The sequence below is a fragment of the Somniosus microcephalus genome, chromosome 6 (assembly GCF_052327205.1).
Source record: "Somniosus microcephalus isolate GS21.2 chromosome 6, FLI_Smic_1.0, whole genome shotgun sequence".
In the NCBI taxonomy this organism is placed as follows: Eukaryota; Metazoa; Chordata; class Chondrichthyes; order Squaliformes; family Somniosidae; genus Somniosus; species Somniosus microcephalus.
Window position 1 is genome coordinate 108,886,893 of NC_140992.1, and position 8,195 is coordinate 108,895,087.

The following is an 8,195-nucleotide window of genomic DNA, read 5'->3' on the forward strand; positions in this document are numbered from 1 at the left end:
ACTGCATTGCTGTGCTATCCGCCGGCATAGACTAGTTGGGCCGTATGGCCTGTTTCTGTGCTGCAGATTGGTCCCGATTTTAACTCGAGGTTGATTCCCCGCTCAGGCCTGAGTTAAAATTGCAGTCGGGTCTCAATGATGTCACTGGGCCGCAATGTGCATATATAAAGAAGGACCCTGTTGGCTCCGGGCACGTGTCCTTGCTGCCTGCTCAGGAGAGCAGGTAAAAGTTGCAGATATTGCCATCATGGCAGCTTTCGGACAGGTAAGAGCCAGGGCAATTTTAATTGCCCACCCGCCAGGTTTCTGCTGAGCGAGTAGGGTTAAAATCACCCCCATATATGTAACTCTAAGGATGCCTACAGTCACTCGGCACCACAGGCTGAGTGCCAGTGGCAGCTATGGCAACCACTGCCCTCTGTTTATCAGACAGATGACTGAAGGACTGGTCAGCACTTGCATCTCTTTTCCTGCTGAGTAGCAAAAGGAGCATGATGTGGCTGCCCAATTTCATGCTATTGCTACAACTCATGAAGGACCATCGATGGCTGCCATGTGACCTGCTTCTCCTCTGGCACCTGCTCCTCTTCATCTGTTCCCTGTGACTCACCCAATGCTACCTCATTTAAGATCTAATAACATCCTCTGGGATGTGTGTAGCTGTGATGGTGCTTGCAACTGTTGTTGAGAATTACACCGTGTGAGGTGTTGTCTTCTTCTGGACCATTAGCAAGACTTGCAGCTTGTCACTGCAGGACTATAAGGTCAGAAAAGGAATGTTAGATTTGATTGGTCCAAACCAACCTTCGTACAGAAGTTGGATTGCAAGATATTATAGCGTAAACTTCCCAACCCTTTAGTCCCAAGTGGGGAACCATGCTCAAAGGAAACATGGGTTGCAGAATTAGGACGACACTCCTGCTGCCTATCTCTGACATTTTGAGCATGGCTCCCCACTTTGTGTGTTTATTTCTATGCCTGTTAGCAAGTGAGGTGAATGAGCCAAAGATTCAGTTAAAAAGATTATGAGATGGAATTTATTACCCATCCCTAATTGCCCTTGAGAAGCTGGTGGTGAGCTGCCGTCTTGAACCACTGCAGTCCCACAGTGCTGTTCGGTAGGGAGTTCCAGGATTTTGACCCAGTGACGATGAATGAACTTTCCCAGAACTTCGGGTCTCCACGGGTGAGTACGCATGGGGTACTCACCCGTAAGCCCAATGGAAGTGCCGGTTTCCTGCATGCACTGAGCATGCGCGGGAAACCAGCACTTCCGTTCCCCTGAAGGAAGGGGATCAGAGGTCAAACGTGTGCACGGGAGAGGCTGTGCGTGCGCATCGAACTTACGTTTTTTTACAGGTTTCTCCGGGAGGGTAAGTCTCCAGAAGTTACACATTTAAAAAGCAGGCGTAAGGTCATTGATGAAGCAGCTGAAGATGGTTGGGCCTAGGACACTGCCCTGAGGAACTCCTGCAGCGATGTCCTGGGGCTGAGATGATTGGCCTCCAACAACCACAACCATCTTCTTTTGTGCTAGGTATGACTCCAGCCAGTGGAGAGTTGTCCCCCTGATTCCCATTGACTTCAATTTTAGTAGGCCTCCTTTCTGCCTCATTCAGTCAAGTGCTGCCTTGATGTCAAGGGCAGTCACTCTCACCTCACCTCTGGATTTCAGCACTTTTGTCCATGTTTGGACCAAGGCTGTAATGAGGTCTGGAGCTGAGTGGTCCTGGCAGAACCAAAACTGAGCATCGGTGAGCAGGTTATTGGTGAGTAAGTGCCATTTGTTAGCACTGTCAACATACCCTGCGTCACATTGCTGATGATTGAGAGTAGACTGATGGAGCAGTAATTGGCTGGATTGGATTTGTCCTGCTTTATGTGGACAGGACATACCTGGGCAATTTTCCACCTTGTCAGGTAGACACCAGTGTTGTAGCTGTACTGGAACAGCTTGGCTAGCTAGTGGCATGGCTAGTTCTAGAGCACAAGTCTTCAGCACTACAGCCGTATGTTGTTGGGGCCCATAGCCTTTGCTGTATCCAGTGCGCTCAGCCATTTCTTGATAACACATAGAGTGAATCAAATTGTCTGAAGACTGGCTTCTGTGATGGTGGGGACCTCAGGAGAAGGCTGAGATGGATCATCCACTCGGCACTTCTGGCTGAAGATGGTTGCAAACGCTTCAGCCTGGTCTTTTGCACTCGCGTGCTGGGCTCCGACAACTTTGAGGATGTTCATGCAGCCTCCTCCTCCCGTTAGTTCTTTAATTGTCCGTTGCTTATCTACTGATGCTGCCTAATGCTCAACAACAAGTGTAGTGCAGTTACCTGATCTATCAGGGCTGTTTGGATATTATAGAACAAATCTGGGTGGTTGACTGTCCCACACAATCCAGATCCTCCCACAATGTTCAGATCACCTTTTGGAATGTGATTGAGACAATTGATTAGTGCATATGTTCATGCTTGTACATCATCCCGTATCTGAAAAATGGTCCAATAAGATTTGAATTGCAAAGTAACACAGCAGGGCCACTTATGGGAATTTTGCCCAGCATCAACCGGCCTCCAGTACTTCCTTCCCTGTGACTGTTCCCTCCTCAAAATCACTCCCGAGATCCTTTGATGTGTGTCCGTGTGCTAATGTTGATTATGTGGGGTGCTGGACTGCTTGGTCTACATTTGAAGGACCAGCTTCTTTTCCACTGTTTTCTGGCAGCTCTGTGAAAAGAGAAGATGGCACATTGGGTATAAAGCTGCATTATTCATATTCCTGCAGCAGTATGCATGTGATATTCAGTCGTGTTGCTCAATCACTGCACTTGCCTGGTGAATGTAATTTTTCTTGATCATAAACTGTAAACATAATGGTACACACCAGAAGTTTGGTCACAGCCACCATTCCACATGCCTTCTAAGGCCGTCCTGCCTATAGTCTATTAATACCTCCTCGAATGGGTGAGGTCTTGAATCCATGTGGCACCATCACTAGTCTATAGCTTCTCATGTCTGTTTAATGCCCACCTGATCCTACTAAGAGAAGAAAAGTATACATGCAAAGAATGCATTGTGCACTGACTATGTAAGTCTGCAATGTAGTCTTTGTGACATTGTGGATGGTATAAGACAGTTTGTATTATCTTTCTAGCAATACTTCTAAGATATTATTGCCTAATTTTGTAATCTCACTCTTTGTGCAAATAGACAGTGAGGAACCTAATACAAAAGCAAAATACTGCGGATACTGGAAATCTGAAATAAAAACAGAAAATGCTGGAAATACTCAGCAGGTCAGGCAGCATCTGTAGAGAGAGAAACAGAGTTAACGTTTCAGGTCGTGAATTACATTTTCTAGTTCAGGCCAAGAGCAGGAAATGGCACCGATACAGTCATCAATGTACCGGAAAAAGAGGTGAGGGAGGGGACCTGAGTAGGACTGGAACAAAAAATGTTCCACATATCCCACGAAAAGGCAGGCATAGCTAGAACCCATGCGGGTTCCCATAGCAACACCTTTAATTTGGAGGAAGTGAGTGGAGTCAAAGGCGAAGTTGTTCAATGTGAGAACAAGTTCTGCCAGGAGGAGAGTGGTGGTGGTGGATGGGGACTGATTGGGCCTCTGTTCAAGGAAGAAGCGGAGCACCCTCAGGCCATCCTGGTAGGGGATGGAGGTGTAGAGGGATTGAACGTCCATAGTGAAAAGGAGATGGTTGGGGCCAGGAAACTGGAAACTGTTAAAGTGGCGGAGGGCGTCGGAAGAGTCGCGGATGTAAGTGGGAAGAGACTGGACAAGGGGAGAAAAAATAGAGTTGAGATAGGAAGAGATAAGTTCCATGGGGCAAGAACAGGCTGAAATGACGAATCTACTAGGGCAGTCCTGTTTGTGGATCTTGGGAAGGCGGTAGGAGTGGACTGTGCGGAGTTGGGGAACTATGAGGTTGGCGGCTGTGGAGGGAAGATCTCCAGAGGAGATGAGGTCAGTGATAGTCTTGGAAACGATGGCTGAAATATTAACTCTGTCTCTCTCTCTCTCTCTACAGATGCTGCCTGATCTGCTGAGTATTTCCAGCATTTTCTGTTTTTATTTCAGTGAGGAACCTATCTTTGTCATCTGCAAATGATCTCCAATTATCCCTCTTCTGTTACTTCACTTGAATGTTAATTGCTACCTTGGTGCTTAATTTGTAGCAGATTGCTTGATTAATTCAGGTAATGTTCTCTCTTCAAGCTATTTAGCTATGTATCGTTGCCTGGAGCTTGTTATTATGTGCACGCATATCATGCAGTGACTCATATTTACCTTCATTACTCTCATATCGCTTTCTGCCTGTTCTGACACTTCATATTAATGTTCATTGCTTGTCTTTGTGGGTATTTTTAAAGTCAGATCTCCTTTTGAGCAGTTTATGGCACATTGTGCAATGCATGACCCCATGATGACCTACTTGCTCTGCTGACCATATTTTCTCTGGCTATTGGGGAGGTATTCTTTCAACACTGCCTCGTGCCATCCAAAAGAATGCTGTATGCCTCCTCAGTGAAACAACCTCCTATATTTCAGTTCCCAACAATATTGCACACTCTGCAGCTGGATTAATGAATCATGAGCTCTTTATACCAGTTTTAAGTGCCTCATCACCTACTTAACGTGTGCTGCCCAGCGTTAATGTGGGTGTGTTCTGATTGGTTTATAAGAACATAAGAACATAAGAAATAGGAGCAGGAGTAGGCCAATCGGCCCCTCGAGCCTGCTCCACCATTCAATAAGATCATGGCTGATCTGATCCTAACCTCAAATCTTCTATCACTCTACATCCCACCCTAACCCATGTGATCTCCTGGGAGAGGCGAAAAACCAGATAAAAAACCCAATGGCCAATTTGGGAGAAAAAATCTGGGAAATTCCTCTCCGACCCATCTAGGTGATCGAAACTCGTCCAGGAGATCACTCTGTCCCTATATTTTCTACAGTACTTACCTTCTGTAAAAGGTGATCTCCACCCCAGCCAGGAACAGGAATAGAACCATCTCCTGAAATCTAACACAGAACTAGAACACAAGAAGTAGGAGCAGAACCAGGCTACACGGCCCCTGGGCCCGCTCCGCTACCCACAGGGCCATGACCGTTCTGAACATAGACTCATGTCCAATTTCCTGCCCGCTCCCTGTAACCCCTAATTCCCTTTACTTCTAGGAAACTGTCTATTTCTGTTTTAAATTTATTTAATGAAGTAGCTTCCACAGCTTTCTGGGGCAGCAAATTCCACAGACATACTACCCTCTGAGTGAAGAAGTTTCTCCTCATCTCAGTTTTGAAAGAGCAGCCCCTTATTCTAAGATTATGCCGCCTAGTTCTAGTTTCACCCATCATTGGGAACATCCTCACCGCATCCATCCGATCAAGCCCCTTCACAATCTTATATGTTTCAATAAGATCGCCTCTCATTCTTCTGAACTCCAATGAGTAGAGTCCCAATCTACTCAACCTCTCCTCATATGTACACCCCCTCATCCCCGGGATTAACCGAGTGAACCTTCTTTGTACTGACTCGAGAGCAAGTATGTCTTTTCTTACGTATGGACACCAAAACAGTATGCAGTATTCCAGGTGCGGTCTCACCAATACCTTGTACAACTGCAACAATACCTCCCTGTTTTTATATTCTACCCCCCGAGCAATAAAAGCCAACATTCCATTGGCCTTCTTGAACACTTGCTGCACCTGCAAACTAACTTTTTGAGTTTCGTGCACCAGGACCCCCAGATCCCTTTGTACTACAGTACTTTCCAGTTTCTTGCCATTAAGATAATAACTTGCTCTATGATTTTTCCTGCCAAAGTGCATAACCTCACACTTTCCAGTATTGTATTCCATCTGCCAAATCTCTGCCCACTTACTTAGCCTGTCTATGTCCCTTTGCAGGTTTTTTATGTCCTCCTCACTCACTACTTTCCCTCCCATCTTTGTATCATCTGCAAACTTTGATATGTTACACTCGGTCCCCTCCTCCAAATCATTAATATAGATTGTAAAGAGTTGGGGACCCAGCACTGACCCCTGCGGAACACCACTAGTTACTGATTGCCAGTCTGAGAATTAACCATTTATCCCAACTCTCTGCTTTCTGTTAGATAGCCAATCCTCCACCCATGCCAGAATATTACCCCCAATCCCGTGATTTTTTATCTTGAGCAATAATATTTTGTGTGGCACCTTGTCAAATGCCTTTTGGAAGTCTAAATACACTACGTCCACTGGTTCCCCTTTATCCACTCTGTATGTTACTTCCTCAAAGAACTCAAGCAAATTTGTCAAACATGACTTCCCCTTCATAAAACCATGCTGACTTTGTCCTATTAAATTATGTTTATCCAAATGTCCCATTACTGTCTCCTTAATAATGGACTCTAAAATTTTACCAACCACAGATGTTAGGCTAACAGGTCTATAGTTTCCAGCCTTCTGCCTACTACCCTTTTTAAATAAGGGTGTTACATTAGCAGTTTTCCAATCTGCCAGGACCTTTGCTGAGTCCAGGGAGTTTTGGAAAATTATTACCAATGCATCCACAATCCCTACCACCACTTCTCTCAAGACCCTAGGATGTAAGCCATCAGGTCCAGGGGATTTATCCGCCTTGAGTCCCATTATTTTACCAAGTACCACTTCCTTAGTGATTTTAATCATATTTAGTTCCTCCCCCCTAGAGCCCCCTGTTTGTCCAGTGTTGGGATATTCTTAGTGTCCTCTACCGTAAAGACTGATACAAAATATTTGTTCAGCGTTTTTGCCATCTCCATGTTTCCCACCATTAATTTCCTGGTCTCATCCTCTAAGGGACCAACATTTACTTTAGCCACCCTTTTTCTTTTTATATAACTATAGAAACTTTTGCTATCTGTTTTTATATTTTTTGCTAATTTACTTTCATAATCTATCTTCCCTTTCTTAATCAATCTTTTAGTTATTTTTTGCTGTCTTTTAAAAACTTCCCAATCTTCTATCCTCCCACTAGATTTGGCTACCTTATATGCCCTTGTTTTTAGTCGGATACTATCCTTAATTACTTTACTTAGCCATGGATGGCTATCTTTTCTTTTACACCCTTTTTTCCTCAGTGGAATATATATTTTTTGGAAGTTGTAAAATAACTCCTTAAATATACTGTTTTATCTGTTGCATGTGCTTTCTAATAATTTGATATCGCAGAACAACAGCAACCTGCGTTTGTAAATCAAACGGTTCAATATGGTGCATCCCTAATACAAGTGAATTACAAGCCAAGGGAGGAGGGGGAAGAAGAATGGACCTTTATCATGACATGTGGGAGATTGACATCCTGCAGTTGTACTTGATTGTCTTCACGAGCTGAGGAAAGACTATACACAGTTTTTAGCGTCATTCACATTTTGCCTTGCTCAGAAGACTGAATGGTAGGAATTTGTAGTAAACCTTATATGATCTGTGGGGTGAAAGGGCCTGATGCCCAAATAACTTTGGAAATATTTAGCAGGTCAGGCAGCATAGATATCGAGAGAGCAAAACAGAGTTCACGTTTTAAGGTCAGTGACCTTTTGTCAGAACTAGAAACTGTTACAGATTTAACAGATTTGAAGCAAGTAGAGATGCAGGGAAAGGTGGGAGAGGAGGAAAGAACAAAAGGGAAGGTCTGTGATAAGGTGGAAGGCAGGAGAGATTAAATGACAACAGGGATGATGGCACAAGGCAAAAGGAGATGGTAATGGGACAAGTAAAGAAACAAAAGATGACTCTAGAGGAGGTGTAAATGGCAATGGCAGAATCATCAACAGCTGCCATCCGAAAAAATAGGAGAAATCATTAATGACCTTAAATTGTTGAACTCGTAGTTGAGTCCGGAACCTTCTTGAACATCTGTAACGTTTGCCAGTTCTGACAAAAGGTCACTGACCTGAAATGTTAACTGTGTTTCTCTCTCCACAGATGCTGTCTGACCTGCTGAGTGTTTCCAGCGTTTTCTGTTTATATTTCAGATTTCCGGCATCCGCAGTATTGTTTTGTCTTATTTCATACTTTTATGTTCTCGTGGTGAGTTGAGGCTGTTCTTCAACTCTTTCGAAAGTTTGAGTAGCCACATTTTGTGGTCCTTCTGATTTATGAGTATTTTACACTCGTCAAAAAAAATTGGTATCGCTCACCACCACTCACTTGAT